This window comes from Dasypus novemcinctus, chromosome 28 (genome assembly GCF_030445035.2).
Source record: "Dasypus novemcinctus isolate mDasNov1 chromosome 28, mDasNov1.1.hap2, whole genome shotgun sequence".
Classification (NCBI taxonomy): domain Eukaryota; kingdom Metazoa; phylum Chordata; class Mammalia; order Cingulata; family Dasypodidae; genus Dasypus; species Dasypus novemcinctus.
In genome coordinates, this window is record NC_080700.1 from 6,970,302 (window position 1) to 6,995,100 (window position 24,799).

A 24,799-nucleotide genomic window follows, 5' to 3' on the forward strand; every position below is an offset into this window, starting at 1 on the left:
TTTACTGAAACTGATGTACAGAAATTAAGACAATAGCTGCCAAACAAAGTAACATTTGTGTTTACATTGTGGTTTATATTTTAGGCTATATGGTTTTCTAAATTTTTAGTTACCCTATGTTTTACATTATGATTTAGATTATTAGCCTATCGGCCCCTATATGTTTTTGGTGTAATATTACATGTTTTATATCCATCCTTGCATACCCTTGTGAAACACTTCTATTGCCCTCACAGTTACGTTGGTTACATCTATTCAATACCTATTTCTCCTTCCCCTCAGGGCCCACAGTGACAGTCAGTCTTCATTTTTTGAAGAGCCATGTTCAGAGATACTTGCAACACTGTTGAGGGCTTGGCATGCTCAAATACCCTAATACCCTGGGAGCCACCATTTCTCTTGAGAGATACAGTTCCCTCTATTTGATGGCATCGGTTCCCCACCCTCCCCCCAATTTCTTGGGCAATATTACCCATCTGCCCATCCCTACCCCCCTCAAGCCGGCAAAGCCCCACCCAAAGGTAACACTCTGCCCCCATTTTATCCCTTCCGTGTACACATACTTACCTCCAGCTTATCATAGATTTCACCCATGTAGATGTCAGCTTACATCCTTCCTCTACCCCCTGATTCCCTGTAAGACTATCTTCCAGTCTCTAGCTCTCTGAGGCAGCTTGCTTATTTCATATCATTGAGGTCATGTAGTATTTCTCCTTCAATGCCTGGGTTGCTTCACTTAACATAAGGTTCTCAAGATTCATCCATGTTATCAAGTGTGTTTGTAGTGTATTTGTTCTTAAAGCTGAGTAGTATTCCATTGTACTTATATACCACATTTTAGTGATCCACTCATCTGTTGATGGGCATTTGGGTTTCTTCCAACTTTTGGTAATAGTGAACAATGCTGCTATGAACATTGGTGTGGATATATTGGTTTGTTCCCTTGTTTTCAGTTCTACTGGGTATATACCCAGCAGTGGAATTGCTGGGTCATATGGCAAATCTATGGTTAGTTTTGTGAGAAACCGCCAAATTGTCCTCCAGAATGGTTGGATCTTTCTGCATTCCCACCAGCAGTGGATGAGTGTTCCCCTTTCTTCACATCCTCTCCAGCATTTGAATTCTTCCGTTTTTTTCATAGCTGCCAATCTTGTGGGAGTAAGACGGTATCTCATTGCAGTTTTGATTTGCATTTCCCTGATAGCTAAAGATTTGGAGCATTTTTTCATGTGCTTTTTTAGCCATTTGTATTTCTTCTTTGGAGAAGTGTCTGTTTAAATCTTTTTCCCATTTTTTAAATGGGTTGTTTATCTTTTTATTTTCAAGATATAGGAATTCTTTATATATGCAAATTATAAGTCTCTTATCAGATATATGGTTGCCAAATATTTTCTCCCATTGTGTGGGTTCCCTTTTTTACTTTCTTGACAAACTCCTTTGAGGTGTAGAAGGCTTTAATTTTGAGGAAGTCCCATTTATCTATTTGTTCTTTTGCTGCTCATGCTTTTGGTGTGATATTCATGAATCCATTTCCTATTACAAGGCCATGTAGATGTTTCCCTACACTGCTTTCCAATATCTTTATAGTTTTGGCTCTTATATTTAGGTCTTTGTTCCATCTTGAGTTGATCTATGTATAAGGTGTGAGAAGGTAATACTCTTTCATTCTTCTACATATGGCTATCCAGTTCTCCAGGCACCATTTGTTGAATAGGCCATTCTTTCCCAGCTGAGAGGGTTTGGTGGCTTTATTGAATATTATATGGCTATATATGTGAGGTTCTATATCAGAACTTTCAATTCAATTCCATTAGTCTGTGTGTCTCTCCTTATGCCAATACCATGCTGTTTTCACTACTGTAGCTTGTAGTATGTTTTGAAGTCAGGTAGTGTGATTCCTCCAATTTCATTTTTCTTTTTCAATATGTCTTTGGCTATTCAGGACCTCTTTCCTTTCCAAATAAATTTCATAGTTAGTTTTTCTAGTTCCTTAAAGAAGGCTGTGTTGATTTTTATTGGGATTGCATTGAATGTCTAGATCAGTTTTAGTAGGATAGACATCTTAATATTCAGTCTTCCTATCCATGAACAAGGAATATTCTTCCATTTATTTAGGTCATCTTTGATTTCCTTGAACGGTCTTATATAGTTCTCGGTGTATAAGTTTTTTACCTCTTTAGTTAAATTTATTCCTAAATATTTGATTTTTTCATTTACTATTGTGAATGGTATTTGTTTCTTGATTTCCTCCTGATCTTGCTCATTATTGGTGTACAGAAATGCTACTGATTTTTGCGCATTGATCTTATAACCTGCGACTTTACTGAACTCATTTATGAGTTCTAGAATCTTTGTTGTAGATCTCTCAGGGTTTTCTATGTATAGGATCATGCCATCTGCAAATAATGAAATTTTGACTTCTTCCTTTCCAATCTGAATGGCTTTTACATCTGGTTCTTGCCTCAGTGCTCGAGCAAGTACTTCTAATACAATGTTAAATAGGAGTGGAGACAATGGGCATCCTTGTCTTGTTCCTGGGTTTAGAGGGAAGGATTTTAGGATTTCTCCATTGTAAACAATGTTGTCTGTAGGTTTTTCATATATACTTTTTATCATGCTAAAAAATTTTCTTGTATTCCGATCTTTTGGAGTGTTTTCATCAAGAAAAGGTTCTGTATTTTGTCAAATGCTTTTTCTGCATCTATAGATATAATCATGTGATTTTTTTCCTTCAATCTGTTTATATGGTGTATTACATTGATTGATTTTCTTATGTTGAACCATTCTTGCATACCTGGAATGAATCCCACTTGGTTGTGGTGTATAATTCATTTAATGTGTTGTTGAATATGATTAGCAAGTATTTTATTAAGTATTTTTGTGTCTAGGTTCATTAGAGAAATTGGTCTGTAATTTTCCTTTCTTGTGGTGTCTTTGTTTGGCTTTGGTACTAGGGTAATGTTGGCCTCATAGAAGGAGTTAAGCAATGTTCCTTCTGTTTCAATTTTTTGGAATAGTTTCAGCAGGTTTGGTGTTAGTTCTTTCCGTAATATTTTGTAGAATTCACCTATGAAGCCGTCTGGCCCTGGCCTCTTCTTAGTTGGGAGGTTTTTAATGATGGATTCTATCTCTTTACTTGGGATTGATTTGTTGAGATGATCAGTTTCTTCTTTCGTCAGTATGGGCTGCTTATGTTTTTCTAGGAATTTGTCCATTTCCTCTGAATTGTCATTTTTGTTGGAATATAGTTTTTCAAAGTATCCTCTTATGATAGTCTTTATTTCTATAGGGGCCTGTGGTGACATCTCCTTTCTCATTTCTTATTTTGTGTATTTGCATCTTCTCTCTTTTTTTCTTTGTTAGTCTCACTAAAGGTTTGTCAATTTTGTTGATCTTCTCAAAAAACCAGCTCTTGGTGTTGTTTATCTTTTCAAGTGCTTTCTTATTTTCTATTTCATTTAGTTCTGCTCTTATCTTTGTTATTTCCTTCCTTCTTCTTCCTGTTAGATTACTTTGTTGTTTTTTTTTCTAATTCCTCCAAATGTGCAGTTAGTTCTTCAATTTTTGCTCTTTCTTCTTTTTTGATACATGAATTTATGGCTATAAATTTCCCTCTCAGTACTGCTTTTGCTGCATCCCGTAAATTTTGGTATGTTGTGTTATCATTATCATTTGTTTCAAGGTAGTCGTTGATTTCTTTTGTGATTTCCTCTTTGACCCACAGTTTTTCTAAGAGTGTGCTGTTTAATTTCCAAATTGTGGTGTGAAATCTGGGCTTCTGACCCTTGCAAATTTCCAGCTTCACTCCACTGTGGTCAGAGATATTATTTTGTATGATTTAGATCTTTCTGAATTCATTAAGTCTCTCTTTGTGGCCTACCATATGGTCTATCTTGGAGAATGATCCATGTGCACTTGAGAAAAATGTATATCCTGCTGTGTTTGGGTGTAATGATCTATATATGTCTATTAGATCTAGCTCCTCTAATATACTCTTCAAATGTTTTGTTTATTTAGTGATTTTCTTTTGAGATATTCTGTCCAGAGTTGATAATGGTCTATTAAAATCCCCCACTATAATTGTAGATGCATCTATTTTTTCACTTAGTTTTTCCAATGTTTGCCTCATGTATTTAGAGGCGCCCTTGTTAGGAGCATAAATATTTATGATTGTTCAATCTTCTTGACAGATTGACCCTTTTACTAAAGTGTAGTGTCAGAGGAGGGGCAAGATGGTGGCTGAGTGAACTTGCCTGATAGTATCTCCTGCAGGGAGGTGGCTGGGCAGCGTTGGAGGCTCTTTGGGACCAGGCTGTTTCGGGATTTTTGCTGGTCGGGATGTGTCTGGACATCGATTTGGTGGGAAGGTAACAGATAGGATACATCTGTAAAATATACACAGAGGTCCCAGCTGCCCACAGAAAGTTCCCTCCTTGGGTGGGCGGAGCCATGGCATCGGGCGCTGCCGTGGCACAGGAAGCCGCCACGTTGGTTTTTTTTCTTTTTTTTGGAGGCTCTGCAGTACTGGGGAATTCGTGGGCCCTGGGTGGCCTATTAGGGGGTTGATAGGATGGGAGGCGCTTGAAGATGGATTTGGGCAGACAGACGGGAGTTTTATGGCAAAGTGGGGGGAATTTTTTATTGCAGACACAAACAATAGCGCCTCTGCCTAGAGCCACGCTCCCCCCAAGCCCGGCTGCTGATCTACAGTGGTCTTAAAGTGATAGCAATAAAGAGACGCCACCAGGGTCTGGTAGGGTGGGAGACATTTGGAAGCTGATTAGGGGAATATTTTGCAAAGTGTGGGAAATTCGGGTTTGGACTCTGTTTTTAGCATTTCCGGCCGGAGCCCGTCCCCTGGACCTGGCTATTGATCTGAGTCATTAAATTGGCTGCAGCCTAGAGGCGCCCTCAGGTGGCCGTTCCAGGGGATCACAGGGTGGGAGGGTTCCTCAAGTCAATTGGTGATATATCCACACAAAAGACCCTAGTGAGTGAGTGAATTGTAGGGTACAGAACACAGGATAGAGCTTGTGGATGTGACATCACCCATAGGGCTGGCAACCACCTGCGGGGATCCTTGAAGGCTGTGATGCACTGTGGTACTCCCAGGCTTCCTGTTAACTGGACTTGAGGTTGCCAGATCTGAGTCCCCTGGATCCTGGTGGCCCACACCCCAGAGACTCACACCTCTTAGGTCCTCAATATCTAAGACTTTCCATCCCTGATTCCACCATGCCCTGAGGTTCATCTAAGGTCCTTGAAAGTCCTAGTCCTCAACATTTGCGTTTTTTCTTTCTCGTTTTGTTTTGTTTTGTTTTTATTTTTATTCTATTTTTATTTTTTATTCTATTTTTTTAATGTTCTGATTCCTGGCATTGCATTATCCCCTAGTCTTTTTTCACAGCGTATCCCCAAAATCTTATTTTTTCCTCTCTCTCTTGTCCCCCATCTTCTTCTTATCCTATTTTATCTTAACTATACAATAGGTGCTCCAGGAAACACCTCACATTTGCTGGGTTTCCTCACCCTCCAGTGTCTCATTTTTGTGTGAATAAATTTTGGCTATCTACACTATCCCCTTTCCCCTACATATTGGTATCCTCCATCATCTACTATCTCTCCTATATTCCAGCTCCCTTTCTTTTTTTTTTTTTAAATATTTATTTATTATTATTTTTTTAATTACATTAAAAAAAATATATGAGGTCCCATTCAACCCCACCGCCCCCGCCCCCCACTCCCCCCACAGCAACACTCTCTCTCATCATCGTGATACATACATTGCACCTGGTAAGTTCATCTCTGAGCATCACTGCACCCCATAGTCAATGGTCCACATCATAGCCCAGCCTCTCTCACGTTCCATCCAGTGGGCCCTGGGGGGATCTACAGTGTCCCATAATTGTCCGTGAAGCACTATCCAGGACAACTCCACGTCCCGAAAATGCCTCCACATCTCATCTCTTCCTCCCGTTCCCCACACCCAGCAGCCCCCATGGCTACCGTTCCCACACCCATTCCACATTTTCTCTGTGGACATTGGATTGGTTGTGTCCATTGCACACCTATGTAAGTGAGGGCTTAGATTGCACATGGGTACTGGATGCACTCTTCCCGCTTCTAGTTGTAGACACTCTAGGCTCCATGTTGTGGTGGTTGACCTTCTTCAACTCCATGTTAGCTGAGTGGAGTAAGTCCAATAAGTCAAAGTGTAGGAGCTGAAGTCTGTTGAGGCTCTGGGCCTGGGTGTCATATTATCAGTCCAGAGATTCAAATCCCCTACATACATCTTAAACCCAGCACCAACTACAATTCCAATAAAGTAGCATGCAAGTATTGTGAAAAGAGATCCCCTCTGAGTCCATTTCCATCACGCAGAAACACCAGCTCCAAAGAAGGGCCATCTGTCATGGCAGTGAACCCCTTCTGCCATGACCATAGAACCCGTGGGTCTCTTTATCCCTCAAAAGAACCAATAACTGGGGTTGTATCTATCTTATCTGTCTCTTAGACTCTGTTCAGTTGTACATAGGGGTATTCCTTCTGACAACCTCCAGACTCTTTTTTAGAGACTCACAGCCTTATAATCTCATTTCTCCTTTCCATTTCCCCCTTACATTAGGTCAAACCACTTCCCGAAGTCATGTTATTATATGTAGACAGGTATATTCTGCTGTTCCGCATTGAATCTTTAATTCAAGGTCATTTTCTAGTTGCTTCTTCAGCTGGTATGTGGTAGTGATCCCTCGGTGCCAGGGAGGCTCATCCCCGGGTGTCGTGTCCCACGCTGGGGGGAATGCATCACATCTACATGCTGAGTTTGGCTGTAAGAGTGGCCACATTTGAGTAACATGAAGGCTGTCAGGAGGAAACCCCCAGGCTCAATGCTACTCTTGGCCTTGTTCTTATTGCAGGTGCATAGGCTCAAAAGTGTAGCCATTAGTATCAAGAGCCCACTGTTGGGCCCTCCTTCCTTCCTGGTTCTTGCCGTTGCACCTGGAGGATTGCTGCTGCTCTCCCAGGGCCCACAACAGTGACCCCCCAGCCAGGAGCCCAGTACCCCCCCAGCTGTTGTTTTTAATTGTTTCCACTATGAGTATATATAGACATTACCATATACCCTGGGCATATGCCCTGTATAACTCCCTGTCAACCATATATATCCTGTCAATAACATCCCATATCAGTATTCCTCCGCTGCCATTGTTGAACCACTCTGTGATCCAAAACTTCCCATAAAGTGAATCCCAACATAATGTCAGCTTCAGAAGAGTCTTAGATCACCAAAATTCATATATACAATATACAGTATTTCCCCAGATCCACCATAAAACCTTTTCCCTTCCACAGCAATAATCTTTTAACTTATTCATATCATATTTCCTGAAACTGATGTACAGATTCCGAAACTATAGTTTTCAAACAAGGTAACATTTGTGCTTACTATGTGGTCCATACTTTAGGTTGTACAGTTTTCTAAATTTTTTAGTTATCCTATGTTTTGTCTTATGGTTTTAATTATTAGTCTGTCATCCCCTATATGTTTTTGGTGTAATATTAGCTGTTTTATATTCATCCTCGTGTACTCTCACATAACTCCTCTTTTGCCCCCTTATTTACCTTTGTTCCATCCATTGCACGTCCATTTTCCCCTCCCCTTAGGGCCCACAACGCCTGCCAATCTAATGCCCTGGGAGCCGTCCTTTCTCACAAGAGATACAGTTCTCTCTATTCGACGGCATTAGTCTTCCCCAGGATATGGGTCCACCCCACCCAATGGTAGAACCCATCTTGGCAAAATGAGCCTTCAGCTATTCCCTCCGGAGTCCGTCCCGCATCAGACCATACCCCCTGAGCGTCCTAACCAGGTAACCCTCCTACTTATACTTTGATACGTTTTATTCAACATTTAGTTCTCAATGAACTTCTGGCACTCTCCCATGTTTGTATGTTGCCCCTCCCTCCCACCTATTTCTTGGACCATATTACCCCTCTTCCCATCCCCAGCCCCCCTCAAACCCAGAAAACCCCACCCGAAGGTAACCCCTTGCCCCCATTTTGTCCCTTCTTTGTGCTCATACTCACCCCCAGCTCATCACAGATTCCACCCCTACAGACATTAACTCACAGCCTTCCTCCACCCCCCGATTTCCAGTAAGCCACTTTTCCAGACTCTAGCTCTCTGAGGCAGTTAACTTATTTCATATCATTGAGGTCATATAGTATTTGTCCTTCAATGCCTGGGTTGCTTCACTCAACATAAGATTCTCAAGGTTCATCCATGTTATCACGTGCGATTGTAGTGTATTGGTTCTTACAGCTGAGTAGTATTCCATTGTGTGTATATACCACATTTTATTGATCCACTCATCTGTTGATGGACTTTTGGATTGATTCCAACTTTTGGCGATGGTGAACAATGCTGCTATGAACATTGGTGCACATATATCGGTTTGTGGCCTTGTTTTCAGATCTGCTGGGTATATACCCAGCAGTGGTATTGCTGGGTCATATGGCAAATCTATGGATAATTTTTTGAGAAACTGCCAAACTGTCCTCCAGAATGGTTGGATCCTTCTGCATTCCCGCCAGCAATGGATGAGTGTTCCCCTTTCTTCACATCCTCTCCAGCATTTGTATTCTACTGTTTTTTTCATGGCTGCCAATATTATGGGAGTAAGATGGTATCTCATTGTAGTTTTGATTTGCATTTCCCTGATAGCTAGAGATTTGGAGCATTTTTTCATGTGCTTTTTAGCCATTTGTATTTCTTCTTTGGAGAAGTGTCTGTTTAAATCTTTTTCCCATTTTTTAAATGGGTTGTTTATCTTTTTGTTTTTGAGATCTATGAGTTCTTTATATATGCAAGTTATAAGTCTCTTATCAGATATATGGTTGCCAAATATTTTCTCCCATTGTGTGGGTTCCCTTTTTACTTTCTTGACAAACTCCTTTGAGGTGCAGAAGGCTTTTATTTTGAGGTAGTCCCATTTATCTATTTGTTCTTTTGCTGCTCGTGCTTTTGGTGTGATATTCATGAAGCCATTTCCTATTACAAGGTCCTGTAGATGTTTCCCTACACTGCTTTCTAAGGTCTTTATGGTCTTGGCTATTATATTTAGGTCTTTGATCCATCTTGAGTTGATCTTTGTATAAGGTGTGAGATGGTAATCCTCTTTCATTCTTCTACATATAGCTATCCAGTTCTCCAGGCACCATTTGTTGAATAGGCCATTCTCTCCCAGTTGAGAGGGTTTGGTGGCTTAATCGAATATTATATGGCTATATACATGAGGTTCTATATCTGAACTTTCAATTCGATTCCATTGGTCTGTGTGTCTCTCCTTATGCCAGTACCATGCTGTTTTCACTACTGTAGCTTTGTAGTATGTTTTGATGTCAGGAAGTGTGATTCCTCCTATTTCGTTTTTCTTTTTCAATATGTCTTTGGCTATTTGGGGCCTCTTTTTATTCCAAATAAATTTCATAGTTAGTTTTTCTAGTTCCTTAAAGAAGGCTGTGTTGATTTTTATTGGGATTGCATTGAATGTGTAGATCAGTTTTGGTAGGATAGACATCTTAATAATATTCAGTCTTCCTATCCATGAACAGGGAATATTCTTCCATTTATTTAGGTCTTCTTTGATTTCCTTGAACAATCTTGTATAGTTCTCAATGTATTTGTTTTTTACCTCTTTAGTTAAATTTATTCCTAAGTATTTGATTTTTTTATTTACTATTGTGAATGGTATTTGTTTCTTGATTTCCTCCTGATCTTGCTCATTATTGGTGTATAGAAATGCTACTGATTTTTGCGCATTGATCTTATAACCTGCGTCTTTGCTAAACTCATTTATGAGTTCAAGGAGCATTGTTGTAGATCTCTCAGGGTTTTCTATATATAGGATCATGTCATCTGCAAATAATGAAATTTTGACTTCTTCCCTTCCAATTTGAATGCCTTTTATATCTGGTTCTTGTCTCAGTGCTCGAGCCAGTACTTCCAAGACAATGTTAAATAGGAGCGGAGACAATGGGCATCCTTGTCTTGTTCCTGATTTTAGAGGGAAGGATTTCAGGATTTCGCCATTGTAAACAATGTTGGCTTTAGGTTTTTCATATATACTCTTTATCATGTTCAAAAAGTTTCCTTGTATTCTGATCTTTTGGAGTGTTTTTATCAGGAAGGGGTGCTGTATTTTGTCAAATGCCTTTTCTGCATCTATAGATATAATCATGTGGTTTTTTTCTCTCAATCTGTTTATATGGTGTATTACATTGATTGATTTTCTTATGTTGAACCATCCTTGCATACCTGGAATAAATCCCACTTGGTCATGGTGTATAATTTGTTTAATGTGTTGTTGAATACGATTTGCAAGTATTTTGTTAAGTATTTTTGCGTCTAGGTTCATTAGAGAAATTGGTCTGTAATTTTCCTTTCTTGTGGTGTCTTTGTTTGGCTTTGGTACTAGGGTAATGTTGGCATCATAGAAGGAATTAGGCAGTGTTCCTTCTGTTTCGATTTTTTGGAATAGTTTCAACAGGATTGGTGTTAGTTCTTTCCGGAATGTTTTGTAGAATTCACCTGTGAAGCCATCTGGCCCTGGGCTCTTCTTAGTTGGGAGATTTTTAATGACTGATTCTATCTCTTTGCTTGTGATTGGTTTGGTAAGATCATCAATTTCTTCTTTCGTCAGTATGAGCTGCTTATGTATTTCTAGGAATTTGTCCATTTCCTCTGAATTGTCATTTTTGTTGGAATATAGTTTTTCAAAGTATCCTCTTATGATAGTCTTTATTTTTGTGGGGTCAGTGGTGATATCACCTTTCTCATTTCTTATTTTGTGTATTTGCATCTTTTCTCTTTTTTTCTTTGTTAGTCTCGCTAAAGGTTTGTCAATTTTGTTGATCTTCTCAAAAAACCAGCTCTTGGTCTTCTTTATTTTTTCAAGTGCTTTCTTATTTTCTATTTCATTTAGTTCTGCTCTTATCTTTGTTATTTCCTTCCTTCTTCTTCCTGTTGGGTTACTTTGTTGTTGTTTTTCTAATTCCTTCAAATGTGCAGTTAATTCTTCAATTTCTGCTCTTTCTTCTTTTTTGATATATGAATTTATGGCTATAACTTTCCCTCTCAGTATCGCTTTTGCTGCATCCCATAAATTTTGGTATGTTGTGTTATCATTATCATTTGTTTCAAGGTAGTCATTGATTTCTTTTGAGATTTCCTCTTTGACCCACTGTTTTTCTAAGAGTGTGCTGTTTAATTTCCAAATTGTCATGTGAAGTCTGGGTCTCTGTCCCTTGCAAATTTCCAACTTGATTCCACTGTGGTCAGAGATATTGTTTTGTATGATTTTGATCTTTCTGAATTCATTAAGCCTTTCTTTGTGGCCTCGCATATGGTCAATCTTGGAGAATGTTCCATGTGCGTTTGAGAAAAATGTATATCCTGCTGTGTTTGGGTGTAATGATCTATATATGTCTATTAGATCCAGCTCTTCTAATATACTGTTCAAATGTTTTGTTTCTTTAGTGATTCTCTTTTGAGATGTTCTGTCCACAGTTGATAGTGGTGTATTAAAATCCCCCACTATAATTGTAGATGCATCTTTTCTTTCACTTAGTTTTTCCAGCGTTTGCCTCACATATTTAGAGGCGCCCTTGTTAGGAGCATAAATATTTATGATTGTTCGATCTTCTTGACAAATTGTCCCTTTCACTAAAATATAGTATCCTTCTTTGTCTCTCACAATTGTTTCGCATTTAAAGTCTATTTTGTCTGATATTAATATAGCTACTCCTGCCTTTTTTTGGTTGTTGTTTGCTTGTATGATTGTTTTCCAGCCATTCACTTTCAACCTCCATGAGTCTCTGGGTCTAAGATGTGTCTCTTGTAGGCAGCATATAGATGGGTCGTATTTCCTTATCCAGTGTCCCAGTCTGAATCTTTTGATAGGTGAGTTTATTCCGTTGACATTCAGTGTTATTACGTTTAGAGAGTTATTTATGGTAGCCATATTTTGGTTGGATTTGTGTTTGTTATATTGTGTTTGTATTATTTTATTTTCCCCTTCTATTTTTGTCTTTCTTGTTGCTTTTACACTCTCCTCCATCTCTGACTGTCCTGTTTTTTCCTTTCTTCCTGCAGAATTCCCTTAAGAATTTCTTGAAGGGGAGGTTTCTTGTTGGTATACTCTTTCAGTTTCTGTTTATCTGTGAATATTTTGAATTCTCCATCATTTTTGAATGCTAGTTTAGCTGGATAGAGTATTCTTGGTTGGAGATTTTTTTCCTTTAGTACCTTGACTATATCATACCACTGCCTTCTTGCCTCCATCGTTTCAGATGAGAAATCAGCACTTAATCTTATGGAGCTTCCCTTGTATGTGATGGTTTTCTTTTCTCTTGCTGCTTTTAGAATTTTCTCTTTGTCTTGAGCATTGGATAATTTGACAAGTATATGTCTTGGGGTGGGCCTGTTGGGGTTTATGACCAGTGGAGTGCGCTGTGCTTCTTGGATATGTACATCTGTCTCTTTCACTAGATTTGGGAAGTTTTCAACCATTATTTCCTGCAACACTCCTTCTGACCCCTTTCCCTTCTCTTCTCCTTCTGGAATGCCTATAATACGTATGTTTGAGCGTTTTGCGTTATCATTCAGGTCCCTAAGTCCTATCTGGATTTTTTCTACCTTTTTATTGACCACTTCTACTATCTGTTTGTTTTCCAATGCACTGTCTTCCACATCACTAATTCTCTGCTCTGCCTCTTCTAGTCTGCTGACATTTGCTGCAAGTGTATTTTTGATTTCTTGAATTGTGGTGTTCATTTCCATCATATCTGTTATTTTTTTGTGCATGTCTGCAATTTCCCCTCCAAGTGTTGTCTTCACGCTGTTAACCTCTTTCATTACTTCATCAATTTTGTCGGTGATAAATGTTCTGAGATCTTTCATTGCTTGTGCGAAGTCCTGTCCCCCTTCCTGATTTTCAGTTTGTTGATTGGATTCAGCCATGTTTTCCTGATTACTGGTTTGGTTTGTAGATTTTTGTTGCTGTCTTGTCAACATTTTTTCTTGACGGGTTTAATCAGTTCCTTAGCTTCTTTGTCTAGTCTTGGAGATTAATTAGCTGTTGTTTTTACGTAAGTGTTATATCTTCTCTTTGTCAATTTGTTCTTCTTATTCCAATTTCTTATTGCTAGTTAAGCTCACTTTAAAGGAAAGTATTAGTGCTGGGGAAAGTCAATTGTGTAAGGAAGGAAAAAGTGTGAAGTAGTATTGGTGATATATGTTTACAAAGCAACAATATGAGTTCTGGGAGGATGGAGGTTAGATCATGTAAATTGTGTAGAGTTATAGTAGTAGGAAAGTACCTATAATGAGGTAGATGACTGAATATGGGAGGAATGTGGTACATACTAAGAGGCTATTGTTTTCGTGAGAGAGGGAAAGAGAAAAGAAAGGTAATAGTTTCAGGGACGAATACCAGATGGAAAACTAAACAAAGGTATTAGAAATTAAGAGTTAGACACTTTGTGGATCAAAGAAAGGGAGATAGAATATAGGAGAGATAGCAGATGGTGGAGGATATCAAGTTGTAGGGGAAAGGGGATAGTGTAGATAGGCTAAATCTATTCACAGAGAAATGAGGCAGTGGAGGGTGAGGAAACCCAGCAAATGTGAGGTATTTCCTGTAGGACCTATTGTATTGTTAAGGTAAAATAGTATAAGAAGAATATTGGGGACAAGAAAGAGAGGATTGAAAAAAAAAACAAGAACAACAAGAACAACAACAACAACAACAAATAAAAAAATAAAAAAATAAAAAAACAAAACAAAAAAAAAAAAACAAAGAACAGAAACCCCGCCGCCAGGCCCGGCTGGGCTCAGCTGGGCTCCGGTCCCCCGCCCACCGCCCACCGCGGCTCGGCTGGGCTCGGCTGGGCTCGGCTTTCCCGCCCGCCGCCTGGTGCGGCGCAGCGCGGCTCGGCTCTCCCGCTCGCCGCCCGGCGCAGCGCGGCTGGGCTCGGCCGGGCTCAGCTGGGCTCCGCCCCTCCGCCCGCCGCGGCTCAGCCGGGTTCGGCCAGACCCGGCTACCCTGGCCGCCGCCCGCCGGGGCTCCACGCGGTGCTAGCTGCCTCGGCTCCACCTACCCAAGGAGGGAATCCTCCACAGGTAGCTGGGATCTCCGTGTATATTTCACAGATGGATCCTCTCTGTTACTTTCCCTCCAAATCGATGTCCAGACACCTCTGGACCAGGAAAAATCCTGAAACAGCCGGTCCCAAAGAGTCTCCGACGCCTCCCAGCCAATTCCCCCCAGGAGCTAGTAACCGGGAAGTTCACTCAGCCGCCATCTTGCCTCCCCCTCCTGAAAAGTCCCAATTTATATCTTATAGACCAGTCCTTTCCATTACCTTCCCACCAAATCGATGTCCAGACACTTCCTGCCCTGAAAAAATCCTGAAAAGCCTGGTCCCGGAGAACCTCCAGCGGTGCCCAGCTGCCTCTTCCCAGGAGAGACGGCAAGGCAAGCTCACTCAGCCACCATCTTGCCGGAAGTCCCAGCTCCCTTTCTTTGATCCACAAAGTGTCTAACTCTTAATTTCTAATACCTTTGTTTTGTTTTTGGTCTGGTATACACTCTTGAAATTATTACCTTTCTTTTCTCTTTACCTCTCTCACAAAAACAATAGCTTTTTAGTTCATACCATATTCCTCCCATATTCAGTTGTCTACCTCATTATAGGTACCCTAACTACTGCTATAAATCTACACAATTTACATGAATCTAGCCTCCATCCTCCAAGAACATATTGTTGCTTTGTTAACATATATCACCAATACTACTTTACACTTTCTCCTTGCTTACACAATTGCCTATCCCCGGCACTAATACTTTCCTTTAAAGTGAGCTTAAACAGTAATAAGAAATTAGAATAAGAAGAACAAAGTGACAAAGAGAAGATATAACACTTATGCAAAAACAACAGCTAATTAATGTCCAAGACTAGACAAAGAAGCTAAGGACCTGATTAAAACCATCAAGAAAAAATGATGACCAGACAGCAACAAAAATCTACAAACCAAACCAGTAATCAGGAAAACATGGCTGAATCCAATCAACAAACTAAAAATCAGGAGGGGGAGCAGAACTTCGCACAAGCAATGAAAGATCTCATATCATTTATCACTGACAAATTTGATGAAGTAATTGAAGAGGTTAACAACATGAAGACAACACTTGGAGGGGAAATTGCAGACATACGCATAAAAATAACAGATATGATGGAAATGAACAACACAATTCAAAAAATCAAAAATACACTTGCAGCGAATATCAGCAGCCTAGAAGAGGGAGAGCAGAGAATTAGTGATGTGGAAGACAGCGCATCAGAAATGAAACAAATAGTAGAAGTGGTCAATAAAAAGATAGAAAAAATCCAGGTAGGACTTAGGGACCTGAATGATAATGCAAAACGCTCACACATATGTATTATAGGCATTCCAGAAGGAGAAGAGAAGGGAAAGGGGTCAGAAGGAGTGTTGCAGGAAATAATGGTTGAAAACTTCCCAAATCTACTGAAAGAGACAGATGTACATATCCAAGAAGCACAGCGCATTCCAATTGTCATAAACCCCAACAGGTCCACCCCAAGATATATACTTGTCAAATTATCCAATGCTCAAGACAAAGAGAAAATTCTAAAAGCAGCAAGAGAAAAGAAAACCATCACATACAAGGGAAGCTCCATAAGATTAAGTGCTGATTTCTCATCTGAAACCATGGAGGCAAGAAGGCAGTGGTATGATATAGTCAAGGTATTAAAGGAAAAAAAATTCCAACCAAGAATACTCTATCCAGCTAAACTAGCATTCAAAAATGATGGAGAGTTCAAAATATTTGCAGATAAACAGAAACTGAAAGAGTATACCAACAAGAAACCTCTCCTTCAAGAAATTCTAAAGGGAGTTCTGCAGGAAGAAAGGAAAAAACAGGACAGGCAGAGTTGGAGGAGAGTGTAAGACCAACAAAAAAGACAAAAATAGAAGGGAAAAAAATTGAAACAAAATATGACAAACACAAGTCGAATCAAAACATGGCTAACACAAAAAATTCCTTGAAAGTAATAACACTAAATGTCAATGGATTAAACTCACCTATCAAAAGATTCAGACTGAGACATTGGATAAGGAAATATGACCCATCTATATGCTGTCTACAAGAGACACATCTTACACCCAGAGACGCATGGAGGCTGAAAGTGATTGGTTAGAAAACAATCATACAAGCAAACAATAACCGAAAAAAGGCAGGAGTAGCTATATTAATATCAGACAAAATAGACTTCAAATGTGAAACAATTGTGAGAGACAAAGAAGGATACTACATTTTAGTGAAAGGGACAATCTGTGAAGAAGATCGAACAATCATAAATATTTATGTTCCTAACAAGGGTGCCTCTAAGTACGTGAGGTAAACAGTGGAAAAACTAAGTGAAAAAATAGATGCATCTACAATTATAGTGGGGGATTTTAATACACCACTATCAACTCTGGACAGAACATCTCAAAAGAGAATCACTAAAGAAACAAAACATTTGAACAGTATATTAGAGGAGCTGCATCTAATGGACATATATAGATCATTACACCCAAACAGAGCAGGATATACTTTTTTCTCAAGCGCACATGGATCATTCTCCAAGATAGACAATATGCTAGGCCACAAAGAGAGGCTTAATGAATTTAGAAAGATTGAAATCATACAAAATAATATCTCCAACCACAGTGGAGTGAAGCTGGAAATTTGCAAGGGACAGAGGCCCAGATTTCACACCACGATTTCGAAATTAAACAACACACTCTTAGAAAAACTGTGGGTCAAAGAGGAAATCACAAAAGAAATCAACGACTACCTTGAAACAAATGATAATGATAACACAACATACCAAAATTTACAGGATGCAGCAAAAGCAGTAATGAGAGTGAAATTTATAGCCATAAATTCATATATCGAAAAAGAAGAAAGAGCAAAAATTGAAGAACTAACTGTGCATTTGAAGGAATTAGAAAAACAACAACAAAGTAACCCAACAGGAAGAAGAAGGAAGGAAACAACAAAGACAAGAACTAAATGAAATAGAAAATAAGAAAGCACTTGAAAAGATAAACAAGACAAAGAGCTGGGTTTTTGAGAAGATCAAAAAAATTGACAAACCTTTAGCGAGACTAACAAAGAAAAAAAGAGAGAAGATGCAAATACACAAAATAAGAAATAAGAAAGGCGTTATCACAACTGACCCCACAGACATAAAGACTATCATAAGAGGATACTTTGAAAAACTATATTCCAACAAAAATGACAATTTAGAGGAAATGGACAAATTCCTAGAAACACATAAGCAGCCCTTATTGATGAAAGAAGAAATTGATGATCTTACCAAACCAAACAGAAGCAAAGAGATAGAATCAGTCATTAAAAAACTCCCAACTAAGAAGAGCCCAGGGCGAGACGGCTTCACAGGTGAATTCTACAAAACATTCCAGAAAGAACTAACAGCAGTCCTGCTGAAACTATTCCAAAAAATCAAAAGAGAAGGAACATTGCTGAACTCCTTCTATGATGCCAACATTACCCTAGTACCAAAGCCAAATAAAGACTCCACAAGAAAGGAAAATTACAGACCAATTTCTGTAATGAACCTAGACGCAGAAATACTTAACAAAATGCTTGCTAATTGTATTTAGCAACACATTAAACAAATTATATACCACGACCAAGTGGGATTCATTCCAGGTAAGCAAGGATGGTTTAACATAAGAAAATCAATGTAATACATCATACAAACACATTGAAGGAAAAAAATCACATGATTATATCTATAGATGCAGAAAAAGCATTTGACAAAATACAGCACCTTTTCTAGATAAAAACACTCCAAAAGATCAGAATACAAGGAAACTTTTTGAACATGATAAAGAGTATATATGAAAAACCTACAGACAACATTGTTTACAATGGAGAAATCCTAAAATCATTCCCTCTAAACTCAGGAACAAGACAAGGATGCCCATTGTCTCCACTCCTATTTAACATTGTATTAGAAGTACTTGCTCGAGCACTGAGGCAAGAACCAGATGTAAAAGCCATTCAGATTGGAAAGGAAGAAGTCAAAATTTCATTATTTGCAGATGGCATGATCCTATACATAGAAAACCCTGAGAGATCTACAACAAAGATTCTAGAACTCATAAATGAGTTCAGTAAAGTTGCAGGTTATAAGATCAATGCGCAAAAGTAGTAGCATTTCTGTACACCAATAATGAGCAAGATCAGTAGGAAATCAAGAAACAAATACCATTCACAATAGTAAATGAAAAAATCAAATATTTAGGAATAAATTTAACTAAAGAGGTAAAAAACTTATACACCAAGAACTATATAAGACCGTTCAAGGAAATAAAAGAAGACCTAAATAAATGGAAGAATATTCCTTGTTCATGGATAGGAAGATTGAATATTATTAAGATGTCTATCCTACCAAAACTGATCTACACATTCAATGCAATCCCAATAAAAATCAACATAGTCTTCTTTAGGAACTAGAAAAATGATGAAATTTATTTGGAAAGGAAAGAGGCCCCGAATAGCCAAAGACATATTGAAAAAGAAAAACGAAATTGGGGGAATCACACTTCCTGACTACAAAACATACTATAAAGCTACAGTAGTGAAAACAGCATGGTATTGGCATAAGGAGAGACACACAGACCAATGGAATCGAATTGAAAATTCAGATATAGAACCTCATATATATAGCCATATAATATTCAATAAAGCCACCAAACCCTCTCAACTGGGAGAGAATGGCCTATTCAACAAATGGTGCCTGGAGAACTGGACAGCCATATGTAGAAGAATGAAAAAGGATTACCATCTCAGACCTTATACAAAGATCAACTCAAGATGGATCAAAGACCTAAATATAAGAGCCAAGACCATAAAGATCTTGGAAAGCAGTGTAGGGAAACATCTACAGGACCTTGTAATAGGAAATGTCTTCATGAATATCACACCAAAAGCACGAGCAGCAAAAGAACAAATAGATAAATGGGACTTCCTCAAAATTAAAGCCTTCTGCACCTCAAAGGAGTTTGTCAAGAAAGTAAAAAGGGAACCCACACAATGGGAGAAAATATTTGGCAACCATATATCTGATAAGAGACTTATAACTTGCATATATAGAGAACTCCTATGTCTTGAAAATAAAAAGATAAACAACCCATTTAAAAATGGGAAAAAGATTTAAACAGACACTTCTCCAAAGAAGAAATACAAATGGCTAAAAAGCACATGAAAAAATGCTCCAAATCTCTAGCTATCAGGGAAATGCAAATCAAAACTACAATGAGATACCATCTTACTCCCATAAGATTGGCAACTATGAAAAAAACAGAAGAATACAAATGCTGGAGAGGATGTGAAGATAAGGGAACACTCATCCACTGCTGGTGGGAGTGCAGAAGGATCCAAGAATTCTTGAGGAATTTTCACGGTTTCTCAAAAAACTAACCATAGATTCGCCATATGACCCAGCAATACCACTGCTGGATATATACCCAGCAGAATTGAAGACAAGGACACAAACTGATATATGTACACCAATCTTCATCGCAGCAATGTTCACTATCACCAAAATTTGTAATCAATCCAAATGCCCATCAGGAGACGAGTGGATCACTGAAATGTGGTATATACACACAACGGAATACTACTCGGTTTTAAGAACAAATACACTACAAACACACGTGATAACATGGATGAATCTTGAAAACCTTATGGTGAGTGAAGCAACCCAGGCATTGAACGACAAATACTACATGACCTCAATGATATGAAATAAGCAACCCACCTCAGAGAGCTAGAGACTGGATAATAGGCTTACAGGAAATTGAGGGGAGGAGGAAGGATGTGAGCTGACGTCTGCAGGGGTGGAATCTATGATGAGCTGGCTGTAAGCATGAGCAAAAGAAGGGATAAAATGGGGGCAAGGGGTTGCCTTTGGGTGGGGCTTTGTGGGTTTGAGGGGGGCTGGGAATGGGCGGAGGGGTAATATTGCCCAAAAAATTGGGGGGAGGGAGGGGCAACATACGAACATAGGAGAGTATCAGGTGTTGATTTAGAGTAAAATGCTGAGAAAATCGTATCAAAATATAATTAGGAGGGTTACCTGTTTAGGATGCTCAGAGGGGAAGGTCTGATGCGGGACGGACTCCTGGGGAATGGCTGAAGGCTCATTTTGCCAGGGTAGGTTGTACCATTGGATAGAGACTCAAGAAGTGAGAGTTGGGGTGGACCCACATCCTGGGGAGGACTAATGCCATCAAATAGAGAGAACTGTATCTCTCAAGAGAAAGGGTGGCTCCCAGGGCATTAGGGCAGTTGAGAAAGTCAGGCCATGAACACTGCTGCAAGTATTTCTGGACGTGGCTTCTCAGGAAATGGAGATTGGCTGTCGCTGTGGGCCCCAAGGGGAGGGGAAAATGGATGTGGAATGGATGGAACCAAGGTAAATGTGGGGGCAAGAGAGGAGTTTCATGAGAGTACGCAAGGATGAATATAAAACATGTAATAGTACACCAAAACTTATAGGGGATGACAGACTAATAATGTAAACCCTAATGTAAAACATAGGATAACTAAAAAATTTAGAAAACTGTATATCCTAAAGTATGGACCACATTGTAAGCACAGATGTCACCTTGTTTGAACACTATTGTTTCAGAGTCTGTACATCAGTTTCAGGAAATATGATATGAATAAGTTAAAAGATTATTACTGTGGAAGGGAAAAGGTTTTATGGTGGATCTGTGGGAGTACTCTATATTGTATATATGAATTACTGTGATCTAAGGCTCTTGTGAAGAGAAGCTCAATAATCAGAAAAAAAGAAAAGAAAAAGATAGGATGTAGAAATTTTTCCAAATCAATATGTACTCTAGATCTAACCTTTAAACTCATTGCTATATTCCATTTTACTAGTAAGGGAAACTGACATTATATTGGGATTCTCTTTACAGGAAGTTTTGGATCACAGAGTGGTTCAACAATGGTGGAGGAGGAATACTGATATGGGATGTTATTGACAGGCTATATATGGTTGACAGGGAGTTATACAGGGCATATGTCCAGGGTGCATGGTAATGTTTAGATATACTCATAGTGGAAACAATTAAAAACAACAGCTGGGGGGATACTGGGTTCCTGGCAAGGGGGGCTCTGTTGTGGTCCCTAGGGGATCACCGGCAGTCCCCCAGGTACAATATTAAGAACGAGGAAGGAATGAGGGTCCAATAGTGGGCTCCTGATACTAATGGCTATGCTTGTGAGCCTATTCACCTGCAATAAGAACAAGGCCTAGAGTAGCAGTGTGCCTGGGAGTTTCCTCCTGACAGCCTCCATGTTACTCAAATGTGGCTACTCTCAAAGCCAAACTCAGTATGTAGATGCAGTGTATTCCCCCCAGCGTGGGACATGACACCCGGGGATGAGCCTCCCTGGCACCAAGGGATCAGTACCAAACACCAGCTGAAGATGCAACTAGAAAAGGACCTTGAATTAAAGGTTCAACACGGATCAGCAGAATATCCCTGTCTACATATAATAACTTGACTTTAAAATGCTGTTTACCTAATGTAAGGGGGAAATGGAAAGGAAAAATCAGTTTATATGGCTACGAGTCTCTAAAAAAGAGTCTGGACGTTGTCAGAAGGATTGCCCTTATGCACAACTGAGCAGAGTCTCAGAGACAGATAAAGTAGATACAACCTCAGGTACTGGTTCTTGTGAGGGATAAAGAGACCCACGGGTTCTATGGTCATGGCAGATGGAGTTCACTGCCATATCAGATGGCCCTTCTTTGGAGATGGTGTTTCTGTGTGATGGAACTGGACTCAGATGGGATCTCTTTTCACAAGACTTTCATGCTACTTTACTGGAATTATAGTTGGTGTTGGGGTTTAAGATATATTTAGGGGATTTGAATCTCTGGACTGACAATATGATAGCCAGGCCCTGAGCCTCAACAGTCTTCAGCAACTACACTCTGATTTATTGGACTTACCCCTCTCAGCTAACATGGAGTTGAAGAAGGTCAACCACTACCCCATAGAGCCTAGAGTGCCTACAACTGAAAGCAGGAGTATTGCATCCAGTATCCATGTGGAATCTAAGCCCCACTTGACATAGATGTGCAATGGACAAAACCAATCCAATGTCCACAGAGAAAATGTGGCATTGGTGTGGGAAGGGTGGCTATGGTAACTGCTGGGTGCGGGGAATGGGAGGAAGAGATGATATGGGGAAGCTTTTTCGGGACATGGAGAAGTCCTGGGTGGTGCTTCATGGACAACTACGGGACATTGTAGATCCCCCTACGGCCCACTGGATGGAACGTGGGAGAGTGTGGGCTATGATATGGACCATTGACTATGGGGTGCAGCGATGCTCAGGGATGTACTTACCAGGTGCAATGGATGTGTCACGATGATGGGAGAGAGTGTTGCTGTGGGGGGAGTTGGGGGTGGGGTGGTGGGGTTGAATGGGACCTCATATTTTTTGAATGTAATATTTAAAAGAAAAGAAAAGAAAAGAAAAAAGAAAAAAGATATAGTGTTCTTCTTTGTCTCTCACAATTGTTTCGCATTTAAAGTCTATTTTGTCTGATATTAATATAGCTACTTCTGCCTTTTTTTGGTTATTGTTTGCTTATATGATTGGTTTCCAGCCATTCACTTTCAACCTCCATGAGTCTCTGGGACTAACATGTGTCTCTTGTAGACAGCATATAGATGGGTCATATTTCCTTACCCAATGTCCCAGTCTGAATCTTTTGATAGGTGAGTTTAATCCATTGACATTCGGTGTTATTACTTTCAAGGAATTATTTGTGTTAGCCATATTTTGATTGGAGTTGTGTTTGTCGTACTTTGTGTGATTTTTTTTAACCTTCTCTTTTTGTCTTGTTTGTTGCTCTTACACTCTCCTCCAACTCTGCCTGTCCTGTTTTTTCCTTTCTTCCTGCAGAACTCCCTTTAGAATTTCTTGAAGGGGAGGTTTCTTGTTGGCATACTCTTTCAGTTTCTGTTTATTTGAATATTTTGAACTCTCCATCATTTTTGGATGCTAGTTTAGCTGGGTAGAGTATTCTTTGTTGGAAATTTTTTTCCTTTAGTACCTTGACTATATCATACCACTGCCTTCTTGCCTCCATCGTTTCAGATGAGAAATCAGCACTTAATCTTATGGAGCTTCCCTTGTATGTGATGGTTTTCTTTTCTCTTGCTGCTTTTAGAATTTTCTCTTTGTCTTGAGCATTGGATAATTTGACAAGTATATGTCTTGGGGTGGGCCTGTTGGGGTTTATGACCAGTGGAGTGCGCTGTGCTTCTTGGATATGTACATCTGTCTCTTTCAGTAGATTTGGGAAGTTTTCAACCATTATTTCCTGCAACACTCCTTCTGAACCCTTTCCCTTCTCTTCTCCTTCTGGAATGCCTTTAATACATATGTGTGAGCGTTTTGCATTATCATTCAGGTCCCTAAGTCCTACCTGGATTTTTTCTACCTTTTTTTGACCAATTCTAACTGTTTGATTTCCGATGTACTGTCTTCCACATCACTAATTCTCTGCTCTCCCTCTTCTAATCTGCTGATATTTGCTGCAAGTGTATTTTTGATTTCTTGATCTGTGGTGTTCATTCCCATCATATCTCTTATCTTTTTGCATATGTCTGCAATTTCCCCTCCAAGTGTTGTCTTCATTTTGTTAACCTCTTCCTTTACTTCATTACATTTGTTGGTGATAAATGTTCTGAGATCTTTCATTTCTTTTGCAAAATTCTGCTCCACTTCCTGATTTTTAGTTTGTTCATTGGATTCAGGCATGTTTTCCTGATTACTGGTTTGGTTTGTAGATATTTGTTGCTGTCTCGTCATCATTTTATCTTGACGGGTTTAATCAGTTCTTTAGCTTCTTTGTCTAGTCTTGAGGATTAATTAGCTGTTGTTTTTGCATAAGTGTTATATCTTCTCTTTGTCACTTTGTTCTTCTTATTCTAATTTCTTATTGCTGGTTGAGTTCACTTTAAAGGAAAGTATTAGTGCCGGGGAAAGGCAATTGTGTAAGCAAGGAAAAAGTGTAAAGTAGTATTGGTGATAAATGTTAACAGAGCAACAATATGAGACTGGGGAGGATGGATATTAGATTCATGTAAGTTGTGTAGAGTTATAGCAGTAGCTATAGTACCTATAATGAGGTAGTCGACTGAATATGGGAGGAATATGGTATGAATTAATAAGCTAGCATTTTCGTGAGAGAGGGAAAGAGAAAAGAAAGGTAGTAGTTTCAAGAGTGGATAACAGACAGAAAACAAAACAGAGGTATTAGAAATTAAGAGTTAGACACTTTGTGTATCAAAGAAAGGGAGGTGGAATATAGGAGAGACAGTAGATGATGGAGGATATCAAGATGTAAGGGAAAGGGGATAGTGTAGGCAGCCAAAATCAGTTCACACAGAAATGAAGCAGTTGAGGATGAGAAAACCCAGCAAATGTGAGTTGTTCTCTGCAGCACCTATTGTATAATTAAGTTAAAATAAAATAAGAAGAAAATGAGGGACAAGAGAGAGAGAAAAAACCAGAAAAAAAAAAAGTAGAATGGAAGAAAGAAAAAGGGGGTGGGCAAAGGGTGGGGAACAGGTAGGGGAAAGAAAAAAAAAGATATACAC